Source organism: Diuraphis noxia, unplaced genomic scaffold (assembly GCF_037042655.1).
Source record: "Diuraphis noxia isolate RWA-SAM2 unplaced genomic scaffold, SU_Dnox_SAM2 contig0002, whole genome shotgun sequence".
NCBI classification, from domain to species: Eukaryota; Metazoa; Arthropoda; class Insecta; order Hemiptera; family Aphididae; genus Diuraphis; species Diuraphis noxia.
In genome coordinates, this window is record NW_028301712.1 from 35,403,986 (window position 1) to 35,423,202 (window position 19,217).

At 29.0% G+C, this 19,217-nt stretch overlaps 1 protein-coding gene across 1 annotated transcript in view; it reads left to right on the top strand.

Annotated features, from left to right (window-relative positions):
• Positions 1-6,906: 6,906 nt before the first annotated feature.
• Positions 6,907-19,217, top strand: part of LOC107165636 (acetylcholinesterase-like) — a 39,125-nt gene continuing 26,814 nt past the window's right edge. The window contains exon 1 of the mRNA XM_089219634.1: positions 6,907-7,169. The gene's annotated coding sequence lies outside the window, so the exon portion shown is untranslated. The remainder of the gene's footprint in view (positions 7,170-19,217) is intronic.

The window sequence follows — 19,217 nt, forward strand, 5'->3', positions numbered from 1 at the left end:
TATTCATAAATTATTAAGTATAATATAACATGTAATATGTATTAATGTATTATCCTCTATCCGGCTTGCGGGCCGGATGTGGCCCGCGAGCCTTTTTTATCTGACCCGCGCTACATTTTCAAATTGCATCATACATTTCCATTATTATTATCTACAAAAGAGATGGACATAAGGTTTTGGAAAAAATTACCTATTCTAAAATATCCACTTTTACGAGAGTTCACATTAAAAATGTTATCCTGCATGTTTGGAACTATGATAGTGCCCATTATGTAAGTGATAACAAACTTTTATAATACTTTATATCAGCTTTAAACAAGCAAGGTTATGCAGTTTCAGTAGGTCGATTTTAGACGTGTATTTAAACTTTTTGTTTTAAGCTTTTAACAACTAATTAAATTTGATAATATTCCTGAATGAAGCTTATACATTTCAATTTCACCTAAGGCGATGAATCACTATTATAATAGTGCGCAAAACTTATTTATAAATATTATTTTTAGCCCCTTAACTTTTTTGGAATACAATTTCAAATGTTTTGAAGACCAACTTTTATATTTAATTTTGAATTATTCACTGTTATTTCGGTTTCAGTATGAAACCAATTATTTTTTCTCCAAGTTGATGCATATAATATATACATAATACATACATAAACATGGTAAGGGAAGTAAAGAATTGAACATTTTAATTAAATATCTTTTTAAACTTTTCCAAAGACAACTTTTTATTAGCTGATTGAGAATAACATAAAAAAATTACCTACCGTTTGTTGCCATAAAAAAATAAAACTTTCTGAGTAAACGTATGTTTATTTTACATACATTTTGTACAAAAAAAAAAATAAATATCATTACGAGAAAGGTTGATCAAATATTCAAATAAACTTCGATTAAAATGTAAATAAAAATTTTAACAATTTCACCGTGGAATAATTCATGTTTCGTAATTTATTATTTACCGTCGCTATTAGAATATTCCCAAAGCATAACTGAGTAGAGTAATTTTATAAAGTTTGGTGTAAGGGATGATGGTAAATAGTTATGATATCTATTTCAATTACGTATATTATAAACGTGTTTAATTGAACATACATAATATTATTACGATACGATGACATAAATCTCTCTTACAATTGTTTTATTTTTTTTATTTTAGCATATATAATAGGTAACTACTAAATATAATTACAAATACTTATATATAACATTGTAAAGTGCTTGTAATTATTATATCATCAAGCTGGTTGATGTGGCACAATGTTCTGAATTCTAAGGGATAAAACTGCGCGTATGATTTACGAAGGACGACGTATTGTGTTACATTATATAGAGCATAAAACAGAGTAATCTAATATGGTAGGGCCGCTTTTATACATAAGCCATTTTAAGAGGGATTGACAGGGATGAGATGTATAAGGTTTGGTGATGGTAGTGATAGTAAGGGTATGGTGATGGTGGGGTGGAGCAAAAGGGATTCGTGCAAAGGTGGTTGAAAATGTGAAGGGCAATACTATATGGTACGCACAACCCGAATTGTTCATAAAATTCGTTGTACGACGCGTAGGGGAAGAATCGGTGAGGGGTATTTAATTAGCACACAAAAAGCATTTCGCTTGTGGTATTACATAAAATAATTACTCATTGTGTTTAAAAAATAACAAGACAAAAGTTCAAAAAGGGAAATAACAAATAGGTACTCGAGAATAATATTTATTATGAGTATTATTCAAAATAGGTATCTTGAGACTTAATATAACACACTTGCTATATAATATACATTTTTCTTTTAAAGTTTAAATAAACATGTTTTTTAATTCGTTCACTGCAGTTATGTCATTCAGATGGATGGTCGCGTTTTATTTTACTTTTGATATGCTTACATATCTTTTCCAAGGCGTAGTATTAATATAATAATATCTTTGTTTTTCAAGTTTTTTCTTGTGCAATAATAGATTACAATTCATTTTAAAACATAGATTAGTACATTAACTATGTTCAACATTTAATCTTATATAGTATATATTATGTGGCGTTACACATTTATTGCAATGCAATGATTATTTTAGGTTTATGTAGTTAGAATGGATTAATGGTTCATAATAAAGGCATTGGTCATTATATTACAAATATTATGTTATTACCAAACCAAAAATAAGTGATCTACCACAAAATTCAAATACATACCTATAATTAGTTATTAATTATTAAAATATAAATGATTTTGTATTAGTTATTAATGATGATAAAAATCCGGCTTGCCTACGGTTTTATTAACGAATATATATTATATAGAATTATAGTAATTCGGGGCGAATCCCGTTTCTATGACGTATTAATTTTATCGACTCTATCACAGTATATTACTTTAAAAGAAACTTTAAGATAACCGTTGTGAACAATTTATCAAATGTTATTGATCACCAACTGGACTTAAAATCAATAGGTAGATCACCTGCTGCTTACTACTTGATACACTTATAATAATTACAAGGAAGATCAACTGGTACACAAATTTCCTAATAAATTAATATAAATAATAATATCTAAATTATCAATAATTAAAAACAGCTATAACTTATAAGTACCTATATATACTTTATATAATATTATAAACAATTTCAATGTTATACTTAGATTTACAGGAAGGTTGTAGGTATTACTGCACCATATAATATAGTGTCATTAATTTCATAAATATAAAAAGACAGATGTATAGGGTTCTTTATAAATTTAAATCAAACAACAACTATTTTAATATTATATTATTATTATTACTATAATACTATAAATGAAATCAATTATTTTTGCAAAGAATCATTTTTAATAGCTTTTTTATGTTTTTGATGAAAACACATTTAATAATGGTATAATTTTTAATGTAGGGTTTTTAGTTGTTCAATATTTTAATTAGAACAGCTGCTACGTAATACGTTCTTTTTGGAAGCCATACCTTTTTCTTAGGTACCTATGCTATTTATTATTAATTTAAAATCATTATTTAACAATGTAATCAAAAGTTTTAAATAAATATTAATACTTAATAAAGTAATAATTACTAAACAAAACTTTTGCGAAAAGGGGAAAATGAATTATTAATTGATTTGTTGACGTAATCGAAAGCTTTATAATTGTTGGTATTAAAATTATTAATTTTAGTTTGTTTTATACAAATATGAATTAATAATAATCTATAATATAAAAATGAATCGCAAAATGTATTGGTGAGTGCATAACTCAACAACGCCTGGACCAATTTGGCCAATTATTTTTTTTTAATGTTCATTGAAGTCCAAGGATGGTTTTTACAGCGAGAATAATTCGAATAATTGTTGGGAAGACCCTAAAAACAGGCCTTTTCTTTTTAAAATAGCCCTTACTATAATATGGATAATATAATATTGATCGTTTCCATGGAAATGTTATCACTGATCAAGAACATCATCTATGATGGTCGATTATTTGTGATCTCTCTGTTAATGAACGATTAAAATTATAATGATTTGGTAGATGAACAATTTACAATGCCATTACATTTTTTATTCATTATTCGTGTATGTATAATATTTAAAGACGTACATTTTTACTAAAAAAGTTGAAAATTGAAACATCAACAAACTGTCAATATGTCGTAAGTGTTGTTTTTCTTGGATTTTCTGTTACTTACCTACTCTACTGAGTTTGCTTTTGTCAACTGATACACGAATTAAATTCGTATATCGGTGTTTTGCGCAGAGTGTTAAGTTACCTATGATCACTAATGATTGCATGTGGCACAATAATTTATATTTGATATGCCTCCTATACGACGAAGCAATTTAGGTAGAAAAACCTGAAATGCTACAAACCAAGGTAATTGCCGATATAACCAAAGTGCACAAGAACGTGACGACCGAAATTAACGTAAAAGAATTCGGATATCACAAACGCGTGAAGCGCGAGCGCGACATTCAACTAATAATCGCGCAAGTTTGAATCGAGCTGCTTTCAGTTACGATGTGTCAATTGACTACAGTAACTACCACTGTGTTGTTATTGGTTATATGAACTCGGTTTGCTCATATTGTAAGGCTTTGAAATACAAAAACGAAGCCAATGGATTGTGTTGCGCAAATGGTAAAGTGAAATTGATACCATTGGATCCACCACCAGAGCCATTGTACTCATTGGTTTCAGGAATAGAAACAGATTTCATACACTTTTTGACAAATATAACAATTGCTTTCAAATGACTTCATTTGGGGCAACAAATGTAGTTCGGGAAAATTTTATGCCAACTTTCAAGGTATGTATTATAGCAGTTAATCATAATTATTTTAGCGAACAATATTTTCTGTCACCTAAGTTAAGATGTGTCACTATTAGTCATCATATTATTTGGTGATTCAGTTTTAGTGACACTTTTATTATTTTGAAACTCAATATAATTATTTGATGATTAAAAAATATTCATAGGTTTTTAAATGTTTTCTTCGATTCGTCTCAAAATATACATAAAATTGTATTTATAGTCATTCAAATATACATCGATTTTTAAATTTTTTAGTCGATTCGTCTCGAAATGTACATGAAATTGTATTTATTCAATTTAGTTACAACTAAATATTACATATTGAGGTACCTAAGCATATTAAATATTATTTGGTGATTCAAATTAGGAGACAGATATAATTTTTAAAAACAAATATTATTAAAGTTTGATCACTGACAATCCATACATTTATATCCCACATTGCTTATTTATTTTATTTTATTTTATTTTATTTTTATAGTGTTTGGTACAAACATAATATTTTTTTTAATTTACAGATGCAAGGCCAATTAATATATCACAGAGCAGGTTCACTGTTATCAGTATCAGATAGCAACTACAAATTCCTGCAAATTTATTTTATGGGCAATTCACCACAAGAAATTGATCTGCGTTGTGCACATAACAATTTAGTAAAGAGGTCTATTGTAGAACAATTAGAAACTTTATTTCACGAACACAATCAATTGATTACATTGTATTATATTATATTATGCTTATATATGTTTTATTTAATTATTTTTTATTCACACCGCCCTATCACCAGGGCAACGGTTCTGTTCAGGAGAATTTTTTGCCCCGACAGGACGAGTACGGTGACGGGGAGGTGATACAAATTAAATTAAATAAAAAATAACAAATAAAATTGAATACATTTTGAGTCATATGGAGATGGTACATTTAACGGGCAACGAAGTGCACGGGATCAGCTATATATAATATATATGAATATATGGCCATTTATTTGAAGTGCGCAGTATTATTATCAGTTTTTAGTTAAATTATTGTATTGTTTTGTTTTTTAAAATAATTTAAGTATAATATTTTAGAATAAATAGTGATATTTATTTTATTTATTACTGATCATTATTTATACTCCTGGTTGACCGCAGTTGATAATATTATATTAATTCATATAAATACAACTATGTCCGTTAGAATCTTTTTATTATAATTTATCAGTATATTTGAAGTATTGGAGGAGGAACGGATTGGAAAGAAAGAACAATGGATAGAGAAGAATGGAGAAATGGGTGTGAGATGGGTTGGTCTTGAAAGGCCTTTCAACCAGAAAAAGAAGAAGAAGATTTGGAGTAATGCGTATACGTATTAATAAAATGTACTTAATAAACGATTTGATTTATTAATCGACTTGTCGTGTCCAGTTCATTTCGGATGATTCCAAAATGTATATTAATTACTAAAAAGAGCATGAATGTTAATAGTTTAGTTTTAGAAAAATATACAAAGTAGAATAATGTTTTACGATTACCTATCCAATTTTTTCAAAAGTAGGACGGGAACGAGACAATGCGTATATATATATATAAAGGTAAAGTCATTATTAGTTATTACTGTACCTAACACAAAATGGGGAATATGCGAAGATTGTGACAATGAGAAACAGTGTCACATATGTCAAGACAATTTCCCATAATTTTACTTGTTTAAATAGTATATTTTTCATATAAAATACAAACCCGATAGGTAGTCTAATGGTTTAACGCGTAGGAATGTAGGTAAGACATTTGTTAGGTAGTAATTGAGGATGATAGTCAAGAATTCGAACCCCGTTGAATGAGAATAAAACTTGATAAATTTTTTCTAAAGAATTACAATATTTTTGAAACTGCTTGTTGTTAATTCAACACTCCAATCGACAGCTATTGATATCACATAAAATTTATTTTGAACACAATAAAATTTTTTTAATTTTGTATAGGTACTACATGTTATTTTGACAATAAGTGGAATTAGAATAATCTATGATTGGTTTGGTTGTGTTAACTCCAAAATAATTAAAAATTACTACCTTTAAAAGAATTTATTTTGACTTATACGTCTGATGCGGTATCAACACCAAGCTTCTAGTGAGTGAAAACCTACACGCCGTCTTAGTAATTTGAACACAAATTCGTGCTAAATTAAATATTTTTTTCTATCTGTGATACAGACCATACGGTATATTGATATTTTTGTTTTATGATATCGTATATGAACTTTTTGACTTTTTGAGAAAACTTTGTGGATTTATGTCTCGCGATTATGACGTATGTAGAGAACGTTGAATTGATAAAAATAAAATTTATCACAATGCGTATATAGAACGTTCGTCGTCGAAATCCTAAATGGTACAGGTACCTAGCCGTAATTGAAACGTTCCGGGTATGAAATGTTAGCGGATTGAAGAGATCACCGAAAAGGGGGAAAAAGCCGAAAATTCTTTTTCTGCGGGTGACACCCGCCTCCCGACCCCGAATCAATCAAAATGGGAAGAGTTGTGCTTGTGCAGGTACAGGACGACGCAATGCGGTCCTGCGTACAACCATGGGGGAAAAACACACAGCAACGTCGCCTCATAGTCCGAGTGTCAGTCGTTAGCCGTCGCTCGTATCGCACCACAAACCACAAGTTCAGCACAACATTCTACTGTAGAAACAGTGACGAGATATTTTGTATTTTTTTCCCTCTTGCTCGTTTTATTCGTTTGACGTTGTTACATTTTTTCAGATTTGTTGACCAAATGAATGTCGCGGGTTTTTTTTTTTTTAAAGATATAAATTAGGCCAGTGGTTGGTCGAACATTTACCACTGATTTATAGTTTGATGATCGAATTCACTGGGAATTTGAAAATCTGGTAAGAGAGCCTATAGTATTAATATATACAAAATGCATATGCATGTAATATATATAATAACATTATATTATACGTGTTAATAAATTGTCGAGATAACGTAATTATAGTGTTAAGGATACAAAAATATTATAAGTGAAAGGTTAGGCTGATAAAATATAACAATATCGGTTTTTTCCCCAACATTTTTTACTACACTATTTGTTAAAGGTTTGAACAATAAGCTTTAATTATAAGTAAAATTAAATAATGACATGGAAATAATAGAGTTAAGACTTTAAGAGAACTTCCAGTTGAGGTACTTCATCGATTTTTTTTTTAGAGTTGAAGCATAAATATTTAAGAACGCATTGTGTAAATAGACGGCAAAATGATTAACTTACAACAAAAATATTTATGTTTAGACCTCTTTAATTATAAGTATTTTCCTATCTTTAAGCAGTTAAAGTGCAATTGTTTAAAACAATATCTAAGTGCTCGTTTGAAGGTTTACTCTAATATTATTTTTGAACTATAAGTAGGTATATATTACCTATAGGCTATAAATATACATTATATTGAAAGTATATGTGTTAAAAAAATCGTTATTCGTATATTAAAACTATGTAGGAACTAAACAATTAAACACGATTTTATTTAGTTGAAATTAATGTGCCACTCCAATTTAATTATCTAACCAAATGAAACACTTATTTATTGTACATTAAGATTCAATTAGATATGATATACGATGATATATATATATATATCGTATAATATTGTAATATATAGGTATTTGTAATAGTATTTATATTTAGGAACAAAATAATATTATAATTTAGACTAGAAGACAAGTGGCGAGTTGATGTTGTTGTTTGAAATGACTTGAGAGTCAAAATGGGAATTTATTTTAAATTTTAGATTGATTTAAGTGTAAAATTTTCATTCATTTTTGGAAACAAAATATTATTTTAATAAACAAATAAATACATTTCAATGAATTTCCGTAGATTGAGTGAGGTTGTAATTTGTAGCTGGTCTTGTTTTTTATTTTTTCCCTTCAGAATATTAGTGACTTCATAATATACATACATTAATTATTTATAAATAATAAAAAAAATAATGCTATAGTATATATTAGAATATTATATTATATTATATTAATACTATAAAATTAGAATGAATATTTATGTCCAAATATATTAATAATAAAATATCATCATAATTATTTTACATCTAAATTTCTTTAATATTTACGATTCGCAATAATAAATATTTGTTAAATTTACTACTTTAATAAATTTTGATTTATTGGGCTTAAGATTTTTTTCTTAATACAATACACAATATATATTATAATAATAAAATAATAAGTACAAGAGTATAAATTATTAAAATTTTTCATATAGTAAATAAATACAATTAAATAGTAAACAAAATAACATTATTTTATGCACGACTCATTAAGTATATAACATAAATAATTATATTATAATTTCAAATGTTGAGTGCCCGTGAGAGAAAAGCTCCAGTAGTTACTGCAAGTTATCAATAACCCTTACGGCCTTACTAGTTCAGCGAGTCATCCATAGGACAGATGTATACTCCCTAGATCGTTTAATATTAATCAATTATTTTATAAAACATTTTTGATTGATGTTATGTTATAATTTTTTTAAATATTGAAATCTAAAATATTAAATATCTCCCACTCAGTATAGTGGGTTACAAGTGGGTTACTGTAATGGATGGTATTTAATTTGAATTCAATGATATAAAGTCATTGTATACGAAAAACGATTCTGAGTGGAAACAGTTATCAATGTAGGATATGTTATATTATATTAATTTATTATATTGTTATTATTTCAAAGAAAAAAAATGTAGATACCTATAAAATAAATTCAAAATTAATCAAATCATATTCATTATGTACCCAACAACCCAACTCACGCATAATTTATAGTAGGTATATACAATTGATTATAAAGTATTAATATAAGTCACTAACGACATTAGCTATTGATATTAGAATATTAAGTATATAATCTAGAAATTTAAGTACCCGCGAATAATATTTTAAATTACAACTATAACTAAAATTGTTATTCTTGATTATTTAATATGTAATTTCATCAAAATTTGAAGTTTGAACTTACAATAACTATAAAAAATATTGTGTTTGAATAGTTTTTAAATTTTTTTTGCAGCAGAATCAATTTTGTCAAAATTTGAACAATAAATATTTGTTAAAAAAAATTATGACCATGTATTAAATTTTGAAGCTATGTTACCGGACAAATAAGATTTTATTTTAATTTATAAAAAAAAAAAAAAACTAAAAAGATTAAAAATTTGATATGTCTATAAATAACTTTAAAGGATTTAAAATATTTTAAAAATTTTATCATTTATAGAAAATGCCAGTTTAAACATTCATAAAAATTGTATGTGTCTACGGTAATTTGTTTTATAGTTACACCAATATCTAATATAGATTTTCTCAAAAAATCATTTTGCTTAAAAATTCTTGTTTTTCCTCAATTTTTTTTTTTTTTGGTTTTTCCTGGTGCTATTGAAAACTATTGGGAATTTACCTCCTCAGTGCACCATCTAGATTCACTTTCTTACCGGAAAAGCTATTGAAGTTGAAAATCGAAGCATTATCTCGACAACTTATCGTGTACATAGACTGTAGACACAAAAAAAAAAACATTGTAGAATAAATACATTCATCGCTCCGCTCAGAATCTAAAACAATAATAATAATAACAATAATAAAAACATCTTTAATGAATGTGATAATACTGACAATATATTATTAAATTGGTTGTCTGGTAGCTTGGTATTCCCATAAAATGGATCGTAAGCACTGTAATCGTATAATCCTCAAATACAGCGTTTATTTGACATTAGTGTTACTGTGAAGGAAAAACAATTCAAGTTAAAGTAATACTAACTGACCTCTGGGGTTTTAAGATAAAATAATTTTATTTTGGATTGAAACCATCACAGACCTTTATATATATATAGGTATCATTATTATTTAATCGAGTTGTTTCATTTTAATAATTATACAAATTAAAACAAAATATTACTATAAATATGTACAATATTTAACATTTTTAATTGTTACACGGGATTGTACATACAGAAAAAGATTTTACATAAGAAAAGTGTGCTATGTAATTATCAGTTTGACGTCTTAACGGTGTATACAGTTGGCTAATGAAATTCATCTTAACATTTTAAAATAATATAAATATGCCACCGTATGTATTACGGTAACCACAACCGTACCGTACGTATACCAACTCGATACAGAGAATACATTTAATTAATATTTAAAAGTTATGAACCATTGGAAGTTCAAAGCAAATGTCTAGAAGTGATTTTGTTGCTTAAATAACGGTTGTATATAAATGTTTCGAATTTTCGATAGCCTTTGGGAAAATCATAATGTAGGTAATACACTCACGAACAATTAACGTAAAATAAAAAATATTATGATACGGCTTTTAGTGCGTAACTCCAACTTTTCGTATTCGCCAAACAGAGGAAAAACTTTTCTTTTTTGAAAAAAATCTCACTTACTTTTGACGAGCTATTGGGGTCTGGGGTCTATAGAATATTATAATATATTATGTTATCATGTTATACTCAAAAGATATGAAGTGTATCGTCTATAAGCGATGATTTTGTTTTCGTGACTTAGAAAACTTCCGTGTGTCTATGTACACATATATCTATAGCCATAGGCTAGGCAACATAGGCAGAGACAAAAACTTACCACTATCATGTTGTACAATAGACAGTTTTAAATTTTATCAAATCATAAGCAGTTTGTAAATAAAAGTACGTGTAAATGACGAACCTATGATTGAGGACAATGAGATGTCAATCAAATGTATAATAAACGTCACAATTAGCCAATAGGTGCCTACTCACATCCATTATCGTATATTATATTATATGAGGCATGCTTTATAATATTATGCCGTTTAATAATATGCTCAAAAAGTACTGGTGGTACGAAATTCACAATATATTTAACATAATATAAATTATAATAATGCATTATACTATACATATTATAATGCGCAAATATTCGAAATGCTTGTTCGCAAATAAAATTAGGATACGAGACACACCGAATAATAATAATATAATATACTACACACACAATAATTCAATAACACGAAATCCATATTATTGTTGTGTGCGAGTTTGCCGTATAATAATTTAGGTAATGAGATTGTATATCATAGCTCGTATGTGATATTGTACCGACGAACTATAGCGTAAATTATTAGTGCCAGTGGGCATTTATAATACACACATTTACGCACATTATTAGGCGCATATTGCTTATATACATGGTGATTTATCAAGAATACCTGCCTCCCATTTTTCACATTGATTAGGTATATGCAATATGCGTGTATTCAATGTACTATAAAATATTTGAGGTTTTTTTTGTACTACTTAAGGTGTCAAGGTGTGTCCATGCTTTTATTTTCAAACAAGGATCCCACATTTTTACCGTAAATTATTTAGTAATTTATATTTTTTTAAATTTTGATATACCTAATTCGAAATTCGAAGGAATGGTGTCTCTTCAGTTATTTAAATTTTAATCTAAGAATAATAGCCCTTATAAAAATACATTTACAAAATTATATAATATGTAATTTTGGATCTAGTTTTTAGATGTTTATATCTAAACATTCAACTCCCTACTGATCTCCCTATTGGACCCTTTTTAAATAATACAAAAATCTCAAGAATTCAAAAATCTGTCTTTAAGTATATTAAATAAAAATTCCACAAGTATTAGATTTTAAATTACTGCATTATTGAAGAAAACAGGGGATAAGTATGGTCTTTGAATCTCTCTGTGGTCTGTATAAAAACCATATTATACACATTATGGGGTGATGTGGCAAGTCCCCGGCGATTCGTATACGTGCATACATGTGTAAAAATACAAACGTATTTTATAAATTTTATGTGTCGTTGTATAGATAAGAAATTATTTATAAAAGTCGATAATCTTTCTTCCATTTTCAATAATTAATGATTGGCGCAGTTCAATATTAGTACCTTCTTGTTTACGTACAATATATAGTATGAAGTATAAGTATAGGTACTATAATATGGCTAAAAATCGAACGGAGGTAGTCAAAAATGTTAAATATATAATATTAAGACTTAGACCACCATGACCGATACACATAATGTATATTGTACTTAGTATCTACGTATATGTATAATGGTTATAACTTATGGATTTAAGTAAGTCTAAAAAATAACTATATAAGTACTATTGTATTATTATGTGTATACGTATGGACGAGTCTGTTTTCGACCAAAATCGTACCCTTTCCTTTTTGGCCAATTCACTTTTCGGCCAAATTTAAAATAGGTCGATCTCTTTTTCGACAAAAATAAAAATTTATATAATTAATTTAAAATAATAAAATAATGATGTACAATTTTGGTCAATAATTATTAAGTATAATATTAATCTAAAATAGGTAATTTTGAAAATTATATGATACAAAAAGCTTAAAATATTGCATTTTAAGTCATACATATCTATTATATAAATTATTATTATTAAAACCTATACATAATTTTTGTCATTAATTATTTGATCTGTGGTCGTCGTATTTGATTATGATGGAAACTACTTTAATATCGGTATATCGTATATGTAGTATGGAACTGCAAGACTGATGGTTATACGTGTAAAGAGTCATTATCTCTTATAATCAAGATAAAATATATAATTATATAATATTTCATGCAACTTATAATTATATATATATATATACGCAAAACCGAAAAAATCCAAATAGTATTGAATCAATCACCAATCCCGCAAAAAAAAATTCAGCAAAATATATTGGAGTGCACCTTGACTCTCGTCTAAACTAGAAACACCACGTCCATAAAAAAAATCAGATTAAAGAACAAATGCGAAAACTTTATTGGTTAGTCGGACCTCACTCCGAGTTAACCATCGAAAACAAACGTCTACTGTATGTAGTAATAATTATAAAACCGATCTGGATATATGGCATTCAATTTTTGGGGTTGTGCCAGTAAGTCTAACATCGATGTAATACAACGCTGTCAAAACATTGCACTTCGGACCATCCTGCAGCTTACCGGTTCGAAAGAAACAACGCAATTCGCCGTGATATGATGCTGCCAGCAATAGTAGACGAAATCCAAAGGTTTGCTTGCAAACACGAGACGAGGCTAGATAACCATATCAATCCATTGGCCATTCAATTATTAGATAACTCCTAGGATATCAGACGTCTTAAACGTTTGAAACCATACGACTTAGTTTAAGATTTTAGATTAAGGCAGGAGGCACTCCTACGACTCCATCAACGTGTAATATATATATATTATACTAGATATAAATTACACACATATATATATATCTAGTATGTAAACATTTTTAAAAAATATTTATTAAGACCTTTGGGTCGTTAAATAATAAAGCCTCAGGGCATTTAAAAAAAAACTTATAATTTTAATAATTTTCTATAAGCATAACATAAAGTATATATTATTAATTATTATTACTAATATTTTAAAACAATTATAAATCTATTAGTTTATTTTCTTATATTTATTATAATTATACACATTATTGACAAAAACTATACATTTTTATTTTATTTTATTATATAATATTATACATATTGTGACTTATTAATATATAGATTGCGAACTCATCAGTGTAAAAAACAAATTTAACCCTAGTGATATAGCTATACAAATCAAAAACAGACTAGTAGAAGCAAAAAAAGAACAATATCATAATTCCTATATGGATACCTGGATACATAGTAATAGACAGCAATGAAAGGGCAGACAAACAAGTTAAACTTGCTATCCGCTCAAATGACGCAAAGAAAGCGTAATTTCAAAATCGATGAAAAAATAATTACTATTTTATATAGATATTCATATATTTTAAATAATTTTCTACATTTTATTTTAAATTTATTACATACATTTTTGTCTTGGTCGAAAACGGAATCAACCTATTTTAAATTTGGTCGAAAATCGAATTGGCCAAAAAGGGAAGGGTACGATTTTGGTTGTAAATGGCATGCTCATACGTATAAGTACAATATCAATTAGTATATTCTGTTAACAAATCTTAAATTTTTTTATGCTTTTCTTAATAATAATTACTGTATTACGAATTCCCTAAATAAATAATTACTGCTTATACGTATATATTTATTTGTTTTTGGTATGGGAGATCATAAATTATTGGTAGTTTATAAAATCAAGTAGGTATTTATAATTTTTCCTTGATACCTGCATATTATCATTAGAACATGATTTGAAAATAAAACGTTTATGAAAGTATTGTACGTTACTTATATTTTATTTGCTTAACGCTTTTATGAACTGTTTATAGATATTTAATTTTTTCCAAATAATATTCAATAGTGATTTTAAATTGAATGATTTCATTTTCTAAACTTTTACCATGCCTAATTTTACTATACCTATCTATTTTTTATTTTTTTATTATTTTTATATTTCTTGTAAAGTTTAATCGTCATTTTATCCGATATAAAAAAATTGAAAGCGTTATTATTATTTATTTCAGTCATTTTTCTGTTTATCGTAGCACTGGATTTATTGTCGTATTAAGGTACCTATACATATTATAATTGTAGATCGGAGTAGACCGTTAAACTGTGATATTCGCAAAAGCGATCAATATTCATTGGAGTGTCGGTGTAGCGGAAATAAGTAAGTTTTAATCCTTAATAAGCACAAGTTAAAGTAAAAACAAACTTTATCCATAGTATATACTTCTATGTAATCGAAAAATATATTTGAATTTCATGTAAACACTTAACGCCGGTAAAATTAAAAACAAAAGTTCATCGTTCCACACTATAGTAATGTGTGTGTTTTATGTGAATATATTTTATCTGTTGATTGCATGCACTCGACTATAATAGTGGTTGTCAGCATATCAGGTAAGCCCGTCAGGCCAGCAGATCCTATATATAGTATAGTATGTGAGTATAATATGTATAATTTATCGGTTTGGTTCGTTAATCACTGATCCGAGGAGACCGAATATAATATTATTCTCGCCGTAATCATACTATATAATATACACATGATACACTAAATATACAATACATACACACAGAGTAAGTTATAATGATGTTTTGGAAGTGTGGAGTGAAATGCCGCGGCGTACAGAACAAAAGCAATTAAATCGGTTTTCTTTTCGGGTGCAGCACTCGAGCTGATGTCAAGAGAGCTTGGTGCGAGTAACTAGGCAGATCGCCTGTGCGCTTTACATATATATATATATATATAACTACTTAAATACGGCATTATATATATATACAACTATACAAGAGACAAGAGGCGCAGACAAAACAATGTATAACGGCTTGAAACGAGCAAGTGGAGGAACGTGGTTATACGATTTAAAATAAATTACCGTGCATACAGCGCGTATGTTGTACACTATAGCGCCTAGCTGTGTGTGTTTTTGCGACTCACATTTGTGTGTATTTCGCACGAAATAACGAACTAATTATTAGATAATATACTGTTCGAAATAATAACATAAAAGGCGCGTACGCGGCCACACAATATAAGTATAACAATATTGTAATGCATATATACGCTGTATAGACAACAATACCATGATCATAGCGATATTTTAATGGCCTTAGTCCTATATACCCGACATATGATTATACTTAGATATATATACCTAGCCCTATATAGGTGGTGATGGTAGCAGTAATAAATTATATAGTTGCGTCGTCCGTCCGTCCATATAGATACCGTAATACACCAAACTATACACTCGAATCAAATTTCAATTCCTCCGTCGTTTGGTCTTTTAGTACCGGTACTAATAATATGTATATGATATAATAGCTATATATTGTATATTAAATTCACGTCGCTGTAGCAGTATTATATTTTTATGTAGGTACGACGAGCAGCGCATTTCATTTTTACATTTCCCGACCCCGTATCCAAATATTGTCGATACGCCGTGTTGAGTGTTATATATAGGATGAGGCGTGCGGGGGATCGTCATCCTGTCGGCTTTACGTGATGTTTTCACACCACAATCGTTGTTTATTCTACATGGAATTTATACGCATGATAATTGATTTTTAAAGATTTTCCGGGTTGAAAAAGAACTTTTTACTCAATTTGCGCGTGAACAACATTGACAGCAATCTCATTTCGTCCTTATCAATGTACCGCACAAAAAGTCTTACATAGCCATTATCTTCATTCATTCATTCGCTTATAAAATAATATTGACGATGGTGGTGAGATCGCAGTAAGTTTTCGATGTCATCGTAACTATGTAAAGCAAAAGCATCTGTATACAATGCTACGGTTTTTTACTATACATCATATTATATTTTTTTTTATTTGGTACGTTTTCCTTTGAGCAAAAGATGGCGTAGCCCATCATTAAAAAATATCTTTTTGTAGATCGCAAAGACGTCGACGTTTCGGTGTGATGGCTGAAAAACTCGAGATAATTAGAGTGTCGTCGGAAATAACACGGTAGAGGTGATTGTATAAAGTGGTAGGACGGGACGCCAAAAATGAACGTTCTATAATGCGAATAATATGACAAGGGGTGATCATACGTGAGTGATGGTGCGTATATATATAATATATACGCGTGTGTGTAAAAACTTGGTAACATGCCGCCGCAATTGATTCAGTATTTTAGCACCCCAGCATAACACGCTCCTTTCATCAGCCCTTGCCGTGTATACGCACATCTTCTAACCGATTAAACCGAACGTTTCCGTATAATTTCCCTGTCAAAAGAAAACAATGGCGCCAACGTCAACTTTCTGTTACGGTGCCGCTTTGATGTCCGGATGGAATTGACAATATTTGGTCGGTATAATAATAATAATAATAATAATTTCCGTTCGCAATTAAAACGCTGTCGCGCCGGTCACTTCCGCAGCTATTCGCACAAACACATTGAGCGACGTTGTTGTTGTTATTAAAAAGAAAACAACGTGACGGTATGGTGGCGTCAAACCGCGGGAATAGTTCGACACGAATGGTCTGAGAACGAAGAGCGGGGTCTTGGGCATCAAGGGTAAGTGGGTAATGCGGCGGCGGGTGGCGGAGAGGGTTTGGCAAGGGGGCGCGTTGTTGGAGTGGTCGAGAATCGGTGAGGTGGGCACGAACGCAGCGATGACGGGGACGGGGATGGCGGCGGTGGCTGACGGAAAGAGAGAGATAGAACGAGTGAGAGAGAAGATATTGATTTTCCCCCCGGTTACGAGTACCGAGTCATTTTGATGAGATTTTTCTTTGCTCTCTCGGACCTTATACATTTACCCGCAAAATGAAAATGTTATGCACAATCGAGATTTCGCGTCGGAGTATAAACGGATGTCTGTAATAGGTATAACACCACATAATATCATGATGGACAAATGCCTAAGATACGTTACCTCTTTAATTAAGAGATGTAAACGGTGAGAGCGATTCATCGAAACATTCGAAACCATATAATCTGATAGTGTTACGCGACGATGTATTAATGCTATTCCAAAGGGAAACAAAACTTGTGTTCAAATCAATTTGGTCGATTTAAAATGGTTTTGAGCACGCCGACACCGTGCATAACTTCGACGCCGGTCGATTCGGTGGGATTTATCCACCTATATATATTAGGTTTGGTTTTATTATGTTAATATACAACAACAATTATAATAATGTAATACTGAAAACTGTAAATAGTTTGCGTCATAGTTTTTGAATTATCATGTACATTGTACGCGTTAACATTGTTCGTGTTTCCGTAAGCGATTGTGCAATTTTAATATGGTACATTCCACCGGAATCAAAATAATAACATTCTCCAACTTTCAGGGCCTTGATAAAGTCGATAAATTCTCGTATATTGGATTGGGTTGTTACACTATGTGCTGTCATTAGATTAATTCCGTACGAAATTACTCCTTAGATTAATGCGGGCCATTGAAGTTTGCGGTATATATTATACCTATATATTATATTATGGAGTAGTCGTGGTCGTCATTATAGGTACGAGTATAGGCCATAATATATTATAGAGGAACCTTTCATTATATTTTGTTGTTACAAATCACAATGCCTTTCGCGTCCAACTCAAATCGAGTGATGGAGTTTAATTGATTGCAGCGTTGAAACTATTTAAAAGCAACTGTCGATAATAAGAGTCCAGGATATAAGATGCCAATCGCTAATGATAATTTTAAAAAATGATCCCTGTATCAATTGCATGCATTATTGAATATTTTGAAAGTAAATCAATTTCGATTAGAAAAAAAAAACCCGTTAAAACGTTTGTACATACCACTCAACAATTTTTCAGCTAATATATTTTTATCGTCCAAATTTAAAATGTAAACTTCCTCGGATTTTACTCGTATTCATTTCAAAAATATTAATATTCATTTGTCGGTATTGGTTAAAAACAATAATAAACCATACAAATCTTGGTATTTTGATAGTAATAATGAAAATGTACAGATCACCTTATTACAATTTCAAAATTAATAATTTAGCGTATGTATAGAATGTATAAAATTCTTGGTATAAAATTAACTAATAATCAAATTTTTTAATTAAAAATATGGAATCTCAAATATTTTTTTAAATTTATTTTTTATGCATTGAAACATTAAATATTATGTTATAATTTAAGAGTGAGTGTGTGTAAGTATTTAAAAAACTGTACATTTTGAGAAAAGTATATTAAATAACTTATAATAGTAATAATGATATTAACGTATGAACATTTTTTGAAGTGGTGTTATAAATATTCTACATTTTTGTTTTGTTATTTCATCAAATAAAAAAAGAAAATACATATTCATAACTGAATGTCATGAATACTATACCTGCCTAAAGTACCTTGAAATATTACTAAATTTGTTGGAAAAATATTAAAAAACAAAAAATGTCAACTGTTTAAATAAAAATAATTAAACGTAAATTCCGGAAACGTTATTTATA